Consider the following 20,915-nt stretch of genomic DNA (forward strand, 5'->3'; position numbering starts at 1 on the left):
GTCTCCTCTCCCCTAGAATGATGTCTTTTTGCTCCATATTTGCAATTCCAACAAGCACAGGTTTATCTATATGAGTTAGGAATATATTTTCCACCTGAATTTGGGCACTCAGAAGTGCTGGATTCATYTGGGGCACTGTGCTCTCAGTGGTGTCAAGGACCTGCTGTTATTGGAAGTGACACTGGGAATGGAGAATGTGGTGCAGGAAGAGCTTGGAGTCAGCCTGTGCTCATTTGTCTGCTAATAGGGGATAAATTAGAATTTGGGAACAGCTTTAATCATTGCTGTTGGAATTAATTCACTCTTGATGTTTTCTTTATGTGGGCAGCTCTCCCCTTAAGCTTAATGAAAAAGGTAAATAAACCAGAGTGGAGTAATGAGGGATGGATTGGGCTGTCAATCAGAGCTTCTGTATCCCATCCTAAAGATTTATAGGAAAGGGCTCTCCTAGACCCAGGGACCCACACCACAGACACAATTCCCACAGCCAGTTACACCTGCCAGAAAATTACACAGAATGGACTTTATGAATCAGTGCAAGACTTGTGCAGCAGAAAAGTTTTTGTCCCTGTCTAAGAAGCTCCCTGCACTCTGGAAAATTAACTGGGAATTGAGCACAGACAGTCTGGCAGGAGAAAAAAAATAAAACAAGAGGGCAGATTGAAATTAATCTTTGGCAGGGGATGAAGGAACATCAGATTAATCCATGGCAGCACCACATCTCTGTGAACTCAGGGAAGAAAACCAAAACTGTTYGAGGTATGGATTAATAATGAAAASTGAGTAGGGAAATAGGAAACCAGCCAGGCCAGAGAGCACAAGAAATACAAAGGGGGAAATACACCTGTACAGACTGGGGAATAAACAAAATGACAGCCAACAAAACCCACTTGTGACAGGTGCAAAATAATGAATGTTGGGAAAAACACTCCAAAGGCAGCTGGACAGGGACTGGGGACAAGGGATGGAGGGACAGGACACAGGGAGTGGCTTCCCCGTGCCAGAGGACAGGGATGGATGGGATATTGGGAAGGAATTGTTCCCTGGAGGGTGGGGAGGCCCTGGCACAGGGTGCCCAGAGAAGCTGTGGACATTGGGGCTGGGAGCAGCCTGGGACCGTGGAAGGCATCTCTGTCCATGGCAGGGGTGGCACTAGATGAGCTTTAAGGACCTTTCCAGACCAAACCATTCTGGAATTCTGGACCTTGGACACTTCTACGGGGAGAAGGAGCCAGGTGCACTCTGAGGATCTGCTCCAGGCTGGAAAATCTTCAGCTCTCAGCCTGTCCCACGTTTGAAAGACAAATGTTTAGAATAACATAGGATGTGAAATAAGGAAAACATCTGAGAAATCGAAGGATGGTTTCCAGCTTTCAACTAGAGGTCAATAAACAGAGCAACTGCTTTCTTGATGGTTTCAAACAGCTTGGCCCAATCCTTCTGGTGTTGGTAAATCAAAAGATAAAGAGATTATGAAAAAGAACATGAAAGTGAAGATCTGAAGAGCTTCAGCAGAATCAAAAAGTCCTCCTAAAGCTTCTGCAACAGCAYAGAAGTTTTGTAAACGGCACAAATTACCTCATTTAGCTTTTTGCAACTTCAGTGYTTTATCTTCCTTCCAAACTTCCACCTCACATTTTACCTCTCTTCATCCTCAAACCACCCTCCCTCTCAGCAGCCTGTTGACTTGCCTCAATGATTCCCACCCCACTTTTTCAACAAACATTCCCTTTATCCATCACCCCGAATTCCCTGTGATTCCAGTATGCATGGGGTGTTCACATCCCAGATTAGCCAGCTCAGGTGACACTGGCTCCTTTCAGGGAATTTATCCTTCCCCAGCTCAAGGAATCCCTGCCTACTCCAGCACAAAACACCAAGTGGTCACAGCCTGGTGATCATCTCTCTGTCAGGATTACAGGGAAGCGAATTCCAACCTACAGCTSCCTAAGGAGGTGGGGATCRGGATCTGCTCCCAGGGAACAAAGGGACAGGATGGAAGAAATCACCTCAAATTGCACCAGGGGAAGTTTAGGTTGGGTATCAGGGAAAATTCCTTCCTGGAAAGGGCTGTCCAGCTGTGGCACAGCTGCCCAGGGCAGTGGTCAGTCTCATCCCTGGAGGGATTTAAAGCTGGATGTGTGGGAATGTGGCACTTGGGAACAGGGGGCAGTGGTCCCCTGGCTGTGCCAAGGAATGGTTGGATTCGATGGTCTTGGACGGCTTTCCCAACCCCAGTGACTCCATGATTATTTTACAGAGAAGAGGAGATGCTCCCAACATGGTTTCAGRCAACAAAACTGTGCCTCAACACCATCACATCCCACCTGAGCAATGAGGGACACGAGTTCAGGGCTGTTCTCATGATTAAGGGCACCAAAAAATGATTCCAGCTTCCAATTTTCACTCCCAATTTTCATATCACCTGAAGCACTGCAGTTCCTGTAGTGCCTGTCTCCTGCAGCCATCCATAACCTGGGTAAGTCAATAACCTGTTTTATTGGAGTGGATAATCAAATCAGTGTCAGGGCTGAATTCATTCTCTGTGACAGCAARCACTTGACTGAAGTAGGTTGAGATGTGGCATTTTTAGTCCAAATCCCAACATGCACCAATCGTTCCACAACTATTTTGTCTCATGCTCCCATTTTTGCAGTTTGATTTTTTTTTAAATTTATTATTTTTACTTACTAAAATTAGCATGGGGAGCCAGAGGTGCTCACCTGGAGAAGGGAAGCTCCCAGGAGAGCTCAGAGCACCTTCCAGAGCCTAAAGAGGCTCCAGGAGAGCTGGAGAGGGACTTGGAGCACCCTGGGATGATGGAAGGGGGTGAATGAGATGAGCTGTGAGGTTCCTCCCAACCCAAATCACTCTGTGACATTTAATAYGGCACTAGGGATGTCCAGGGGAACTGCTGGAACAACTCCTCAATTTTTCACAAGAATTCAAAGGAAAAAGCCCCAAAAGATGAGTATGATTGAGAGCTGGTCCCTCACCTGTTAGGAAATAATTTAAAGCCATTTTCTGTACAGCCTTTGGGTGGAACTGGTGCAGGCTTTTGGTTGAGTCAAAAAATGCAGAAGCAGATTCCTTTCAAAGGAAACAGAAATGAGCTAAAACTAATTTATTAGTGGTCAAGGGCACAGCACAGCCACGGGAGATTGAAGATTTTTCCCAGAAACTTTGGGAAGAGGCACTGCAATTACAGTAAGAGGAATCAGCTGGATCTTCTACCCAGCACTGAAGTAGATGCTTTCAAATTGTCTCATTTACATAGGGAAGAAGGTCAGGAGGGATTAAGAAGGTAAATATATCACCTGATTAGGTATGCAGGTTCAGGGTGTTCCAAGGACTAATGCCATGAATATTCAATATTTTGCTTCCCAAAGGCTCGGTCTCAAGYAATGAAAGGTGAAAATGCAGCAGGAATCTGGTCAGAGAACAAAAGATGCCACCTGTGTGCACCAGCATCACCTGTTCCAGTGAAACCAGGCCCCTGAATTCAGTAATTCCATATTCCATTTTACCTTGTGAGAATAAAGGATAAGGAGAATACACACAGGTGGGGAAGGAAAGGCTGGGACCTGACAGGGGCACGTTCACCACTCCCTGGATGTGCATTTTTAACAGGAGCAGACGGCACTTCCTAATTATTGTTAATTTGGGCAAAATTTCACCCAAGACAATATCAGAGTGCCCTGACCCAGCCTCMCCTGTCCTACTTGGGACAGAAAACACAGGGACATGATCCAGCCATCATCTGTTTCCTTGGGACTTATGCTTTGCTTCCGAGGAAGAAATCATTAATCAGGAAATTAAAGTCCAGAGGAGATCAACTGCAAGACCAAGTCAGCTTTCCAGGAAGAAAACYAAGCTGAGCTTTAGCTGAGTGATGCCCTGATTGACCACCAGGAAATGTGCCCTGGACTGAGCTAAGGCAGGAAAACGTTGGGCAGTGATCTGGGGAGAGCAGAGATAGGTCCCAATAAAAAAGAACTGAGATGGTTCTGGGAGAAAACTCCGCATTTCTTTGAGCTTTTTCCCAGTGTTTATTTCTGATCACACAGCRTGGGCAGCAGGAAAAGGGGATTCTGCCTCCTCCAACCCAAACAGYTCCATAGCTACAATTCCCATCTTCTCTCAACCATATGAGGATGTGTTTGGGATGAGCAGCAGCTACTCCTTTCCTGTTCCTGCCAGGTGACCCATYCCCCTGAAGCTGGAAGGATGTGGAAATGCATTGAAGAAGTGGCACCAGCTGCAAAAGCTTTGTGTCCACAGATTCTGGAAACTTTGGGGAAAAAAACCCACAAAAAAACCACCAAAAAAAGTGGCCTAGTGTGCGGACTGCTATTGCAGCAAAGGATGCTGAATCTTCCCATAAAAGCCATAAAATTTTCCAAGGAAATTTGTCAGGATGAAAAGGAAGAACTGTGCATTTGTAAGGATAAAAGGGAGCTTTAGGTCYTGCCATGGAGGAGGAAATAGGGCCAGTTTTGAAGTGCTGCACTTTGATTACCACAAAGTGCCCCCCCTTATTCCTGCTCTCCCACCCTTCTCCTGCCCTYCCTYRTCCTCTCCCTCCATCCCTTGTCCCCAGTCSCTCCCCATCTCTCCTGGAGCCCCTTTCTGGACAATGATTTGGACTCTGATCCTGTTGCAGTGTTATCACAAAATGGAGCAGGAGCCGTCCTGGAAATCTGTGATTTTATGAAACTCAGCATCTGTCTTCCCTCTTCACTTCCTTTAATTTCCTCATAAATGAATGAAATTAAACATTTTCAGCTGAATGAAATAATTTGTATTAAACTCAAGCAGACTGGCTGGCAGGCAAACGGGGTGTTCAGGCAAGAATAAATATTAATTATTCCTTAAATAGAATGGGATTGTTTCTATGTTTTTGACTTATGTGCCAAATGAAATGCAACATCACTGAGCTGAATAGGCAGGAAAAGAACTGGGCTGAACTGGGACAAAATGGGGAGTTGCAGGAACCCTCAGCCCTGGGCTGACACCTCGAGAAGGCCTGGAAAAGCTGCTGAAGCAGCTCGAGGAGGTGGAGAGAGACAGACACTAGTTATTCAACACCCAGCCTGGAATTAAAATAGATTTATTTACCCATTAAAAATACCTCTCTTTTTCCTCCAAAAATCATCACAACCACAAAGATTTCTCTCTCCTTTTTACCCTGTGATACATTTTCTTGGTTTTTTCYACATCCTGCTGAACACACCTGGAATGTTTTTAAAGGAAAAAAGCCGATTTGTAATGCTCTATTTCAATTTTGAAATTAATGTCGTGCCCTGTCCTTTAAGAGAATCCTATTTGCTCACACAGGAAAAAAAAATCGTGTTTTATACAATATTTATAAAAGRTGACGTAAATCCTGAAGCAGGGAAAGCCCTGGGTTCAGGCAGAGCACGTGTCTTATCCCAAAAGCCAGGTGCACTCCAGCCAAACACATGGGCACCCACAAACATTTCATTTCTTTTTTATGATATGCACCAAGTTTTCCAGCCTGCTTTAAATCAACCACACTCCTGGCATTCTCACATAAACTGGCCAATGGTTTAAAAAAAAGAGAGAAATGCTCCAAATCAGGCAAATGTTTCCTGAAAATCATTTTATAGAGTTCATGTGATGCTCCAGCCCCTCCRTGTCCYTCCTGCAGTGAGGAGAACACGCTACAGGTGTCCCTCTGATGGGATCTACGGGGCACTGGGAGTGAGGAAACCCAAACTGGGGCTGTCCATGAGGAAAACCCCGCTGATGGGGATGGAAAAAGGGAAAAATCAGTGACAAAGCAACCTCGGGGCAGGGAGGAGTCAAGGAGAGCAACTTGTGCCTGCAAAGCCCTGGGGATGAGCAGACCATGACCAAAACGTAATTTATATGAAGATGTTTTGAATTTCTTCCAGCTACTTCCAAGCCACCAATGCWGAACAGCTCCTCACTGCTTCCACACCGAAGTTTCTGCCCAGAATATYGCTGGATTATAATTACAGGCCAGCATTTAACATTAATTACCACAAGAGCCCACGTTCAGGTGCTCTGTGCAGTGTAATTATGGCACCCCTTGCTGCCCACAGCACCTTCCTCAACCTGCAGCCTGGAGAATTCCCATCCCAGCAGCACGTGGTTAACAAAACTGCAATGTTTTGGGGTTTCTTTGGGGCGTTTTCAATATGAGCCTTCACAACTGGTGCTGGCTACTCCATCCAGGATAAACAAGGACAACCCACATCCCTRAAGCACAAAGGACTTGGGATCCTACTCCCCCTTCAGCCCCCATGGATGCGGAGTCTCCCACTGGTGTTAATGACAAAGCAAAGGGAACAATGAAGCACCTTTTCCCCAAACACCTTCTCTGAGTGTGCAGCAGCATTTGTCTCAAAAGAGCTCTTTGAGGTGTTCTTTTTGTTGAGAAATCCAATCATGATGGTCACATGCCACTCAACAAGGCTGAAATCCCGTGTAGGAAAAGGAATTTCAAGGAACCCATGGCAAAATTAATTTCAAAGCCCCAAAGGTTTTCTTCTTTCAAAGAGTAACAAGGGATACAGGTGAAAAAATAATTTGAAAGTTGTTGAACAACAAGAAAGACATGCATGGAAATACCAAGAAATTCCTGGTTTAATGATTTCACAGAAACGCTGAATTCTGCCACTTTGCCCCACCATGAGGATTAACAACCGAGTTTGATGTGAACCTCAGGGAAACCTGGTGGGTTTTCCAGCCACGTGTGTCCTTCACTCTCAGACCAGTGGGATCCCAAAGAAAAAGGCACTGTAAGCCTCAATAAATATGCAAATAACTTCAGAAGGAGATGAAAGCCTTTGTGCTGTTTGTGTAAGTGATGAGTTTGTGCACCGGCAACMAAAGGCACGTTGGCTCTCTCATTTTAACCATTCCTTGAAGGTCATTTCTGCTCAGAAACGGGTTTTTTTGAAGACCCAAAAACTTGTTCTATAACAAAGGCAGAGCTAAACATTGAGCCCTTGGCTGGCTGGAATTAGTTCACCTGTATCCCCCACGTTCCACCAGCAAGCTTCCTGGCTGGAATGYAAATTATTCCCCTCCGCTTCCAGGAACAAGAGCACGGCACGGACAGAAAGAGATTCCTTTCTCCTCCTCTCATTAAGCAGTTTCCCTAGCTCAGCACATCAATGCAGAGCTGAGGATGATTATACAGCAGCTCACACGAGCTGAATAAATCTGCTTCCCGGACACACGAGCCAAAGGCAYTCGGGAATAACGAGGGTGATGCCGGAGGGAACCCAGCGGTGCTCGCCAGAGCAGCATCCCAGCCCCAAACAGCAAAGGCAGGGATGGACCTGCGGGAGCTCACGGCCAGGGCTTCACCTTATTTCTAAAGATAATCTCACCCCAGTATTGATTTTAAACCATGGCCAGGTCCTCTCCTCACCTGAGGGATTGAAATGACCTTGGTTCCRCTGGAAAAATGCGTCAGGATTGACAGCAGGAAAGGAAAGGCTCRTGGTCAGTGACCGGATCAGGAAATYGGGGATGTGCAATGTGTGTAAAGCATGGAAATATTGGAGACACCTCCCTGTGGAGGCTCTTGATTTACAACAGGAGCAAGAGCAAACTGAGAAAATCCTCTAAAAATAGGGAATMATGAAATAAAGCACTCCAACATTGCCAAATCCTATGGAACCTGCACTGTGTGCCAGCATCATCAGAAGCCCTGCCATCCATCAAACCTCCCTGTTCTGGGGAATGCCAAGCCCTCCCACTTGGCCAAGGTGGATAGAGAAGTACAGGGTGACATTCCCTGCCTTTGGAAGGTGACTGGCTTGCATTTACTTTGGGAAGTTGCTCYGAAGGAAAATGTCAGAAGCTTTACCGTCCACTCTTCCTAAAAACCCAGGAGCAGGGCTCTTCTAACAGCTGATGTTTGTCCTGTTGCTCCTTGTGCAGCAGAAATCATTCCAGAACCAGGGGCTGGCAGGAATTCCTGGTCCATTCCATTGCAGTACCTCACTTTGCTCCTTAAACACTTCTGAAAGCCGCGAGTTTGGGCTAAACTTCCCAGGAGAGGTTTCTCGGCAGCCAGAACGGGGCAGATGGGTTGGAGCTGCTGCCAGATGGACCTGCCGGGAAGCACCTGGACCACCTTGAGCGGTCAATTAGTCAAGAGAGCCCCAGGGAGCCCGGGGATGATTTAACCATTGCTTAATGTGAGAGCTGGAAGGCAAACAAGGGCACGGATCGATGGCAGCTGAGCCGGTGCCCGGCAGGATTTGATCCCGAGCTGAACGCAAACGCCTCCAGAATTTCTCTTTGCTTGCACTCCCAGCTCTTCACTCTTTCACATCAGGCCATGATCTTGAGGGCTTTTTTCGCAGGAATATGGGCTCCTTTCCTTAAACAAGAATGTGGAGATTTAGATCACTCTGTGTCTTCCCATTGCTACGAGAAAATTTCCCCCCGGAAAAACAAAAGGGAAAATACTGCCCCTCGTTCTGAGCTTTTCAGGAAGCACTGAGAGATCTGACCCCAAATTCAGTTGAAATCAAGAATTGAAAACATCTCCTCAAGCTGGAAATTTGATGTAGTGTAATTCTGCTAAAATATCAAAACAGGCTGAGGAAACCAGGGAGAGTGTCATCACAGAGAGAAAATCTCCTGGATCAGTAAAAATTTTGCCCAGATATTTTTGTCCCTGTATCTTCTTTTACTCCCAAAGGCATTGGAGAAGTTACAGAATTGCATTCAGGAGAAATAATAGAATCCTGGAATGGYTGGGACTGGAAGGGACCTTCSCATAGGTCAGGTTGCATTGAGCTGTGTCCTACCTGGTCTTGAACATTCCCAGGGATGGGAATTCATTCAGGGTTAATCATGTTATTAAAGGCATTATTATTTAGAAGAAAACTCCAATTTTCCATGCCTGCAGATTTCTCACTGCACTTCCCTGCAGCTGCTGGTCCCAAACTCAGAGAAAGAAGAGATCATGGTRGATTTTATAATCAACATTATCTCAGAAAATTAATTCACTGGTCACAGACATGCAAATAAAAACCAAATTATAGTGCCCTTAATAAYGTGATCAGTCCTGAATGAGGAAGGCAGATGGATGAGATGATTGTTGGAGATCCCTTCCAACAGCAATGGTCTGTCCTGTTCTGTTCTGTTCTACTCCATGCAATCCTAAATAATGTGAGAAAAACAAAAAAGGGAACAAAACTCACCCCATGAGCAGTGTTATCAATACTTTGCATATATTACATTAGTGACAACCTTTATTGCCAATTAACAGCCATCAGGATAAAACAGTGATTGAGGAATGCTGAATGGCCTCTTAACCACTCATGGAAAGGGCAAAGGAATTGTTGTGGGAACAGCACACAGCCAGAGTTCTGTGGGAACACTTAAACACAGCCACACACCTCGCAATCAACACCAACATAAAGTCAGGGAAAATATGCCACATCCTCTACATATAGCAGTACCCCCCCCCCCCCCCCCAAAAAAAATGAAGGGATTTATAGATTATTATTTTAATTAAGTGCTCCAGCCTCAGCATGAGGATTTTTCTTCCTTGCATCTCACAAGATGCTAAGCAAGATCCCGATAAAAATCTTCCCCCCACCATCAGTGCTACAAAAATCCACCTTATTGCATACTCCCCCTTGTATCTGCAGAGTAGAAATGAGCCATCAACCTTGCCAGGAAATCCTGCTGCCCAAATAACCTTACAATCCCAGAGATGAGGGCTGGGTTATGCAGAAATCATGTTTTATTTGGATTCTGCACRGAAAATGCAAACTCAGACACACCAGAGAGCAAAAGGACACTGATGAGCGTTGAGATTCTGCTAGCAAGAGGCATTAAAAACTCTTCTGATTGCTCTTATCAGCTGTAAAAAGAKTCAGAGTCACCCTAACAGCAAAAGGATTTCATTATCCCAGAGAGAGAAAGATTTYACACCACTTAAAAAGAGATTTGTACCATCAATGATAAGTTCCTGAGCCTCTCTAGAGGCCTAAAATTGATAGAAATATTATCTGTGCGAGAGGCTGTGGGTGCCCCATCCCTGAAGTGCCCAGGGCCAGGCTGGACAGAGCAAGGTGGAAGTTTGAACTGAGTGGAAGTTGAGTGGAAGGTTGAACTGAGCTCAGAGTTCAGCTGGCATTAATGACATGATTTCAAAAGTCCAAGAAAGCACAGAACAACTGTAACAGTTCTCAGATGTGGAAAAAATCCCCAGGTTCAGGGAAAACCTGCTCACTCAAGGTGTGATGGACACAAATGAAAAGCTTCCAGAGTCCCAGCCACCTTCTGAAATGGGGAGAAAATAAAAGCCCATGGACAAAGGAGGGTCACAAAGAAGGTTTATTTCTCTTTTTGCTTCAGGTGATTTGTAATATTATATTAATTTATAATATATTAATTATAAACCAGTAAATGTAGAGCTGATTGACCAAATGTCACTCCAGTAAAACTCCTTTGTAAACTGTCAGACAGAAAGTTAATTTCTGCAGGTTTTTTTTCCCCCAAAACGGCCCAGCAACTAAAAATTACCACTTTGTGTGTCTTGTTCAAGTGCTTCTATAATTTTTCTAGATTTTTTTTCCAGTGGCCTGTGCAGAATCTGAAGTTTTCAGACAGAATGCAATGCACAAAAAGAGGGTCACGTGCAAAGAATACAATAAAAAATAGGGTTATATGCAAAGAACACAGTAAAAAACTRGGGTCACAGGCAGAGAATACAAGAGCTCGGGCGCTACAGGAAATGTAAATGTTAAAAATCACACGAGAGAAGATAATAATAATAAAAAGAAGTGGCCACAATGCAACAAAAGCAGCAGCAAAGCGACTGCAGCGAGCGTCCCTCAAGGCCCACGGAGGGACGGGCTGACCTCGGAGGGCTCTGCCTCTCCTGACTTCCACTCTTGTGTGGGGCTCATTAAAGGCTCCCAGCACAAAGCATCAAACACTTCAAGGAAAAGTTGGTCTCCATGGGAATGGAGGACAAACTAAAAATAACCATAAGCCGGCATTTTAACAATTTTGCGGGAGATCGTCATGGCAATGAAGAGAGTTGTAACCTGTTGTCATGATAACCAAAGTTTCAAATTAATGGGAGAGCACTCCACTTCCACTTCATCTTTATTCATAACAGATCCACATCAGTGCCTTCAAGGAGCCAGAGGGCTTGGGAGAAGCAAGGGAGGGATAAAGGACTGTYGGGATTACAAAAAAAAATTAAAACTCCACAGCCAAACCGAAGCACTGATAGGAGGGGAAAGAACCCAGGGATGAAAATGCTTGAGGAGATGCAGGATATTGGGAAAAAATCCTTCCCTGTGAGGGTGGGGAGGGACACAGGGTGCCCAGAGAAGCTGTGGCTGCCCCTGGGAGTGCCCAAGGGCAGGTTGGACAGGGCTTGGAGCAGCCTGGGACAGTGGAAGGTGTCCCTCCCCATGGCAGGGCTGGTACTGGATGGGCTTTAAGGTCCCTTCCAACCCAAACCACTCTGGGATCCTGTGACTCAAGACCCATCTGATCTCAAACTGGAGCCCACACCACATTCAATATCACAGAATGTCCTTTTTGAAGACACCTAGACTGGAGGAGAATAACCTGGATTTCCAGGCCAGAGGATGCTGCAGGAGCCCCTCTGCTCTGCAGCCAGGCTGGGCGAGCTGGGRCTGCTGGGGACAAGTGACCAACGTGCTGCTCGTGCAGTCAGTGACACCCTCAATTACATTAATGGGCTCAGGGCAAACCGTGCCTTGTCTGATGACAACTTAATTGTTATTTCTGTGGGGAATTGCTCTGCTCACCCTGAAATTACTGGGATAGTCCATTATACTACTGCTTCCTTAACTGTTTTGGGGAAGAGAAGAATTGTTCTGGCAACAGAATGCACATCTTTACACCTTCAACAACAGCACAGAACAGTCTTCACCCCAACAGAATTCCTAACTTGACATAAAAGGAAAACTAGAGGTAAACAGAAGTTCAGATGCCCCCACACACTCATTGYTCTGAATGAAATTCTTCATTGTTCAGCTGTTAAAATCAGGTTTTTCCCATGAGTGATTTCATTTACAGTCACCCCGTGCTTTGCATCTCCTGGGAATGCCACGGAATCGACCTCCTCCCCCAGAGACGGATGCTCTGTGCTGCCAAACATGAGGTCTCTGATGTGAGGCACAGAAATGTCATCTTGAAGTGTAAACAGATGGCAACCAATCCAATATAAAGTGGACACTTCCTTTGGCTACCTACTATGAGAATTCTTAACTATGAGACATTTGAAGTTTGTTCACCTGTTGTTATTCTGGGGYTTCCTTCTTGTACTTCTTCTCTCCCAACCTCAGAGCTCACCTTTTCAGCCCGATTTCTTCTTTATTCTACTTGTTCCTGAAAATTATTTTGCTGATGAAGAGAAACAACTCAGACCTGCTCCCAGGAAGGGCTGCTGGGCTGACAGCTCCTGGAAGGACCAGCTGGGACAGGAGCACGGCCAKCACTGGGGTGGTGGCCACAGGCTGCTGCTTTTCATGGGAACACTGAGCTTCTGGCTTCCTTTCCTCAGTAACTGCTAAGACAGGACTCAGAACAGGAAAGACAGGGATGGGTCTGCTGGAGAGAGCCCAGAGGAGACCACAGAGCTGCTCCAAGGCTGGAGCCAGGCTGGGAGAGCTGGGGGTGCTCACCTGGAGAAGGGAAGGATCCAGGGAGAGATCAGAGCCCCTGCCAGGACCTAAAGGGGCTCCAGGAGAGCTGGAGAGGGACTGGGGACAAGGGATGGAGGGACAGGGCACAGGGAATGGCTTCCCACTGCCAGAGGACAGGGATGGATGGGATATTGGGAAGGAATTGTTCCCTGGGAGCATGGGCAGGCCCTGGCACAGGGTGCCCAGAGCAGCTGTGGCTGCCCCTGGATCCCTGGCAGGGTCCAAGGCCAGGTTGGATGGGGCTTGGAGCAGCCTGGGACAGTGGAAGATGTCCCTGCCCATGGCTCGGGAGGCACTGGACAGGATTTAAGGTCCCTTCCAGCCCAAACCATCCTGGGATTCCACGATCTCCCCTATGTGCCACCAGCTCCTCCCCACTAGCACAAGCCTWGCACCCTGCCACAAAAGCTGATTTTTCCCCAGATGAAGGACAGCAGSTCCTTCTGGGAATTCAAAGGGCTTTACATGACAAGGCTTTTGACAAACACATTCCTGTAAAAAAGACCCGGAGATGGCGATTCCTKCAAGGAAAAGAGCCCTCCCCAGCAGCAGCAGAAATCCAGGGGTCGGGGCCGGGGAAGGAGCTCAGGGGGCGAGGGGAGGGAAAAGGAAAAAACTGCAGCACTAAAGAGCCTTTCAGGACTCATTTATTCGAGCGGTGCCAAGGCAGCTCACTGCTGCAATATTTTCTTCCTGCACTCAGAGCCAGGGCTCTGGGATCTAATAAATCATCGCTGGCCGCAGAGACATTAAAATTCCAGCTCAGTACTGCATCAGATGAAACGAGGCCGGGTGCCAGCAAGAGCAGGGAGAGGGAAAGGCAGCCACACACACTTTAAAATAAACTCTATGAACCCATCTGCATATAAGCAACACCTGATTTTGGCTCCACACCAGGCTAAATCCAACTAAACAGAGCAGCAAAACAAACCTGCAACTGGATGAGCTTTGAGGTCCCTCCAAAYCCACACCATTCTGTGATGAATAAACTCAATCGCTCCACTTCGGGAAAGCTGATCCCCATTAAATTAGAAATTAGCTATTAGGTATAAAGCACAGTAGGAAAACAGACTCGGTAATTAACAGATCTGGTACAAACCAGGGAATTATTTCTGAGGCTTACAGAAGTCTTTTCCAAACCTGGCCCAGCTCAYGTTTCTGTCTGTACAAACCTCTGCGCCGGATCACATTGACTGCGCCTGGTGTGAGGAATAATTGTGCGCCAGGAGGGAAGAAAAACTCAATATTTAATCTAAAAACATTTTTGCAGAAGTCAAGCCACTAAATTTTAATTTATTACCTTCAGCCTGAAAAAAAAAGTAACGAGTATCTGACCACTTATTTGCTGTGCCAGATGAAAAAAAAAGCTGTGGGGGGAAGGAAAGGCAGCAAATATTAAGGTTTTCAACAGATCACGAGGCAGCCTTGGAGCTTTTTTGCAGTCATTTAATTGAAGCACCTGGGGATTTAAGAGGTATTGAATGTGTGGGGTGCAAACCTGCACAGAGGAAAACAAGCCAGGGTATGAATTTGAGCTGCAAGTGGCAGAGAGAAATACGCAGGAAAAGCACATTAAAACCCTGGGTGAGGTTTTTAACTTGCACTGAGAGATTCCCAGAAATGTGGGGGGCCAGGGCCAGGAGATGTTTCCATCCTGGTTTGTGAACAACCCCCATCTCCAACTCACACTATGACAAGGTCCTGCTCCACGGAGCTTGTGGTGCACAAAGTCCCCATCCCTGGAGGGATTTAAAAGCCCCTGGGGGATGTGGCACTTGGGGACAGGGCAGTGGTGGCTTCGGCAATGCTGGGGAACATCTGGGCTTGGATCACATCAAAGATCTTTTCCAGCCTCAAGGATTCTGTGATGCTCAAATGACCAATGTGATTCTGACTTCCCTCATAGAGACTCCTTGTTCAGGAGTAGAGTGAGAGGAACTCAGAGGGAAAATTATGGAAGGAAAAGAAACATGCAGAAAAGGAAGTGYTAAATGGTGGAAAAAAATTGACCATGGCCAAAATAAAGGAAAAGGAGATGCCTCAAAAACACACTAGAAATGAATAAGCCACCAAAAGCCATTTTCATTCTTTGATATGCAAACACTAAGGAACAACAAAATAAAATTCYTTCAGCCACCAATTGTAATCCTAAAGATGCATTTTGAAAGCCGAAAGCACTGGTTAGAATTTGTCTATATGCAATTCAAGACAGAGCTGTGGGGGGACTCATTCTTAAAAATTAAGCTTCTCTCTTCTCCAGGTGAGTGAAGAATTTCAGATGATGTGTCTGAATGCCACAGAAGCAATTGAGACACAAGAAAATTCTCTGTTCACCTTTCATTTTCTTTAAATGGAGCACTCTTTCTTTCCAAACATGTTTCCAAGGCCATCTTTTTTTTCCCCACCAATGCTTTTTTGCTTCCCTGCCTCACAATTTTCCCCATCTCTCTTCAAGCATGGCCACTTAATCTTTTTATTTCTTCTCCACCGTGAGGAAAAACAAAATCAATACTGCAGCCAAGAAATGAGGCAGAACATAAACCAGTTGCACGGACTAACCCGAGCCTGGAGGAGGAGAAGGCCCACAATGAGGTCATTTGGGAAAACAGAACATGAGTTTTGTTTGCTTTCAACATCTGAGGCTGCTCTGTTTCTGTACAGCACAGGCAAACTCAAAAGCCTGTAAAACCTCCTCCAAACAGTTACAAAAAACCAAGGGGGAGGGATGTTTCCCAAAGTTTCTGTGAACTCCTTGGAAGGCTGGCAGCAGCTGGACCAACCTCCAAAAGAGCTGAGCCGATGCCATTAATTATTTCAGAACCACAGAGTCATTAAGGATGGAAAAGCCACTGAGACCATCRAGTCCAATCGTTCTCCATCACTGCCAAGGCCACCATTGCCCCGTGTCCCCAGGTGCCACATCCACRTGGCTTTGGAACACTTCCAGGGATGATGATTCCAGCCTGTGCCACTCATAAACATCATAAATCTAACCCAAAATCCCTCTGCTTCCTTCTCCCCAAACAAAAACTGCTCCTCCCTCCTTTCCTTAGTGGCTTTATACATTTTACAACTTGCACAAAGTCCCAGAGTGCATTCACTACGAAGATGGTGATTTACCCATCGCTGATCTCCACGCTGAAACCCAGCAGCTTCCAACACTGAGGAATTCAGCAAGTTGTCTGGAAGTATTCCCGTACGAAAATCAGGCGTTTCAACACAAAAACAACAAGAGTCTACACAAGTCATAGCTCATTCTTCTCCCAGTCAAGTAGGATTTTCCTGTCTGCTCTATACACACCGATTAATAAACATGAAGAAACGCCAGAGGAAAAATATTCACTGTATCCACTTCATACATTTTTAATCACCCTGAAATCAATTCAACACCCTGAACATGGTTCAGAATTCCTGTTCTACAGACCYGGTAAGCGATGGATTGCCTAATTAAATCCAGGAGTGGCATTTCCCAATCAATGGAAGGGGCTGATGTGCCTGCACATCTTAGAGCAGAAGGAAAAGSAAGGAGAGAGCACCTCAGCCCTGCCATCTGCCTCGTGCTCATCATTGCTCCCCACAAATGTGCTGAGGAACACCAAAAGGGAAGGGAAAAAATAWAAAGTTCATCCTCTTTGCACAGAGCAGTTCTGAAGGTTTGCAAGGCCAAAGAGCTGATTTGCCATCAAAGGCCCAGCATTTCCACAGAATAATACAGCCAGTTTTAATWGTAAGCTAATAAGGAAGGCTGAAATCGTGCCTAGAATTATCTCTGTCCCACAAAAAGTGTGCAAAGGAGGATTAAAAGYAGACAGCAGAAATCCTATCGGAACATCCTTCCACCTATGACATCGATGGCCACCAACTTTCTACATCCCAATAAATTAAAGGAACAGTCAGGAGTAAATGAGGTCACTCGTCACAGGAGCAGTTGTGTCTGAGGCTCAACAAGGAACACAAATGGCATGGATTAGGACAGGAACACACGTGAGAATCCTTCCCCTCCTGTTCTGTTCGGCCGGAGGGCGCAGGTTCCCTCTGCTCACCATTATGGCCAAACAAATGCTGTGGCTTCACCTTGGGGAAGAAAAAATGACAAAACCTGGGAATTTTCAACTTGAGAGTGCTGCCCCAGCCTGGCTCAGGGACATGKCCTGCTCTTCATGAGTGTGCAGGGGTCCCATGCAGGGAAAGTCCTCTGCTCTGGAGCCAGGCTGGGAGAGCTGGGGGTGCTCACCTGGAGAAGGGAAGGATCCTGGGAGAGCTCAGAGCCCCTGGCAGTGCCCAGAGGGGCTCCAGGAGAGCTGGAGAGGGACTGGGGACAAGGGATGGAGGGACAGGACACAGGGAATGGCTTCCYGCTGCCAGATGGGATATTGGGMAGGAATTGTTCCCTRTGAGGGTGGKGRGGCCCTGGCACAGGGTGCCCAGAGMAGCTGTGGCTGCCCCTGGATCCCTGGCAGTGCACAAGGCCAGGCTGGACAYTGGGGYTTGGAGCASYCTGGRACAGTGGAAGGTGTCCCTCCCATGGAATGAGATGTTCCTCAAGGTCCCATCCAGAAACATTCCAGGATTCCATGAGCATCTCCCAGATCCCTGAGAAACGCCGCGCTCTGGAGCAAAGTGGCACAAACCCCTGGAGATTTCCCAAGCTGCTTCGCATCTTTGGACTCTTGGATTTTATCACCATTTATTATTCAGGAATAACACGGAGTCAGCCCAGCGCAGGTTCATGAATCACAGCATCTTATCAGCATATTAATCAGCCCTGCTAGGGAGAGGGGAACTGCGTGAGCTATCACAAACACTTTAGAGCTTCAYGCTTGAAGTCCAACAAGCTCCAGGAGAGGCTGATTCTTCATCCCTGATTCCACACCGACGGGCTAATCCATTTACTGCTGCCTGCCTGCAGTGGGGGCGACGAAATGGGAAGGGGAAGGTGCCAACCAGGTGCTTCAGCAGCTTCAGCAGCTCCCATTTGGGGCAGGTAAAGCAAATTGTACCGAGAACAACGAAACAAAACAGGGGCCTTAAATACAATTGAAAATTAGCCTCAATTAAAACAACAGCTTACACGAAAATCCGACTTAATTATGGTCTGGTTTAATGAAATAGTAAACAGCACTGCAAAGCTGCTGCTGATGTTCCAAAATCCATGGAATCAGCGGAGTGGAAGCCATCACCAGCCAGGCACAAGGAGCCAGGACTTGGAGCACAACGCTGGCACACGAATATTTGCCCCGTGTCACCTTCCCTGGCTCAACAACTTCTCACCCCGCAGCCAGAAACGCTGCCAGCACGGACATTCTCCTCCTCTTTCATTTTCTGATGGAAAACGGGAATGGGGCTGCAATTCAACAGATCTGGGAGTTCTAAGGACCCCAAAAAATGAGACACAGGGTGAAGCATCTCTGCTTCACAATCTGACAGTTCAAACACAGGCGTTGTTTTGATAAACATTTCTCTTATGAATTGAAGAATTCTGATTTTATCTCACCAAGTAACTCTATTTTAAAGCTTCCTTTTTTTAAACTTAATTATTATTTCCCCTAAAAATCCACTTAATGCAGACCACACTTGAAAATTTATTTAGGAAGTAACTGTCCTTCACGCTTCCTTTAAGGAAAATGGAGAAATTAAGAATCTGAATAAATAGATGGTTCATCAAGTACTTGAATATGTGCCAAGGATTTCCCATTCTCCCTAACACAAGGATTTCCTATTTTCCCTAACAGCCAATCTAGCAGGAAAAATTGGATTATTTATCTTACAACAGGCCTCTCTCCCTACTCCACCAGAAAACAACACAGAAGTGAGAATGAGAAGAAAATCAGGTTAAAACTCATTATTTCAGCCTAAAGCTTTCATATAAACAAAAATAGTAAGGTATTAAGTAGTATAAAGCACTTACATTTAGCATTAAAAAAACCCCAATCCCACAAAAACACAGATTTCAATCTGCCAGTACCCTGATTACCATCCCTGCYTTCTTCCTGCCTCTATCCCACCTGAGTTTTATCCCTCAGCTCATTTCACCACTGCTGAGACTACCCTCAGGAGTTCCCTGTCTTTCCTCTGCAGAGGATAAAATTTAAATTTCCTCCCCCTCATTCGTTATAGAACTGTGGGTCTTTCATTACATATTCAAACAAATTCAGATTTAAAAGGGTTTGTAATACTATTTGCCCAGAAAAAAAAAAATTATAAAGCTTTTCTGTTAAATGCTTTTGAACTTCTATTTTGGGACCTCACTGTAAGAGCTCAGCCCACTGACCCYTTACCTTCCACTTGGGCAATGGAACAATCAGCACCAATATTGGGGTCCTACATCCACACAGAATCTTCCTTTCTTTGTTTTACCACTGACATAACTAAGAACCTTGTTATAATTTCTCCAGTATCGTCTGCCTCCAGTTGTTTTTCCGTAAGACCATTCTGCACATCCACCACAGATTTCTTAGCATTCACCACAAATTCTGTAAGACAGATGTCTGAAGGCCAGGATTGGGATTAAAACAGTTTCTGGGGACCACCTGGTCATGATCCCTGCATGGGTCAGAGCTGGCACAAGGTGTCCAAGTTACATTTTACAGATTTAAGTGCACAGCAGAAACTTCAGAGTAATCAACCAGCAGGTTATTTTAGAAGGCAACATGCCAATAATGTTGGCACTTGGCTTATTCCAAAAGCAGTCCTGCAGAATTCATGTCCAAGGCCAGGGTGGACAGAGCTTGGAGCAGCCTGGCCTTGTGGAAGATGTCCCTGCCCATGGTAGGGAGAGGAATGAGGTGACCTTTAAGGTCCCTCCCAACCCAACCCATTCTGGGATCCCATKAATTCCTTCCTCTAAAGCAGAATTCACCCTCTAAACTTCTCCTAGAAAGGTCAAGGTCCAAATTCTGACTGATTTGCACCTTGATATTTAAATAAAGTTGCCTTATCAAGCACCAGAAAGCAGCTTTTATGACACCCAGGGTTGTGTGAAAGCAGACACAGAAATATATTTTTCATGGACATTAAGGTGAAGCTTTAAGCACGTGCCAAAAAAAAATCMAAGTAAAGTGGGAGAGAAGTAGCTTCTTGTGCTGGAAAGGCACAAAATTCCTGTTATTTCCAGAGCAGGAAAATAACTGTGCACTTATGAGCTCATTCTATCACCCAAGCGCTGCTGGAGCCCACAGTCCTCTCACAATGGGGAGATTTTTGAAGAGACTTTTTCACAGAGATTGGTTTTTTCAAACCTCTTGTGCTCTGACTGTGAGACCAAAGTTCCCCCAAGCTACAACATCTGCAACAAAGCAGCTGCATAAATTGGAATGGGAAAAAGAAAGGATGAATAAAAATGGGGCAGAAAGCCTTGGAGGAGCTCTCTGCTCTGCAGAGTCTCAGACGGGGCTCCTTACAGYCCCATGGGTCCACCAGGTGGAAGAGCTGCCAAAGCCAACCAAAATATTCCCCACACAAAGCAGAGAGCATTGGATGCTCATTGCCATCATCCCCATCCCTGCTGACCACTCTCCTCCACAAAAACACATTCCCAAGCAATTCCACACGTCAGGTGAAAGCCAAAACTGGCAACACAAATAGGAAGCAGGAAGTCCTAACACAACACAGCCRACAGCTGATTACATTCCCCAAAATGGAATGAAAAGGAGTTTTCCAGGGCTGCTTTTGTAAGGGGGTTACAAGATCAGAACTACATGAGGTGAACGTAATCCATGGGAAAACCAGACACRCCTAAGGTGGGATTTTCTTTTTCCAAAGCACCATTTCTCTCTCAGCTTAATACTTTCCATATCAGTACACTTCAGTTCCCCACTAGTTACATAATTCTGGTTCAACATCTTTCAAGGACTTTTTTGAGTATTAGAGATGACATTTTTAGACAATTCAGTTGTAAGGAAGGTTTCAGACACACATCAGACTTGCTCTTCAACATAAGATTAACTCAACCAAAGCACAGCTTGAAATAAAAAAAAAAAAAAAAACCAGTCAATAATGTGGTTTCAGTCACCACCTATCACAATAACTTGATGTTCTCCCAACAAGAGGCTCTTGGCTGTGGGATCCTCATTTCCACAGCTGGATTGCTCCAGCACATGCACCCAAGTGGCTCAGAGCAGATCCAGAGAGGAGCTCTGCTCAGCTCCGGAGAGGAGCCAGTGCAGCTCCAGAGAGGAGCCGGTGCAGCTCCAGAGAGGAGCC

General features: G+C 45.9%; 1 protein-coding gene across 5 annotated transcripts in view; it reads right to left on the bottom strand.

Annotated features, from left to right (window-relative positions):
- FAM168A (family with sequence similarity 168 member A) overlaps positions 1-20,915 on the bottom strand; it is a 124,713-nt gene that overhangs the window by 34,996 nt on the left and 68,802 nt on the right. The gene's annotated exons all lie outside the window — the stretch shown is intronic.

Source organism: Malurus melanocephalus, unplaced genomic scaffold (genome assembly GCF_030028575.1).
Source record: "Malurus melanocephalus ecotype Western Australia unplaced genomic scaffold, MMel_1.1 scaffold_89, whole genome shotgun sequence".
NCBI classification, from domain to species: Eukaryota; Metazoa; Chordata; class Aves; order Passeriformes; family Maluridae; genus Malurus; species Malurus melanocephalus.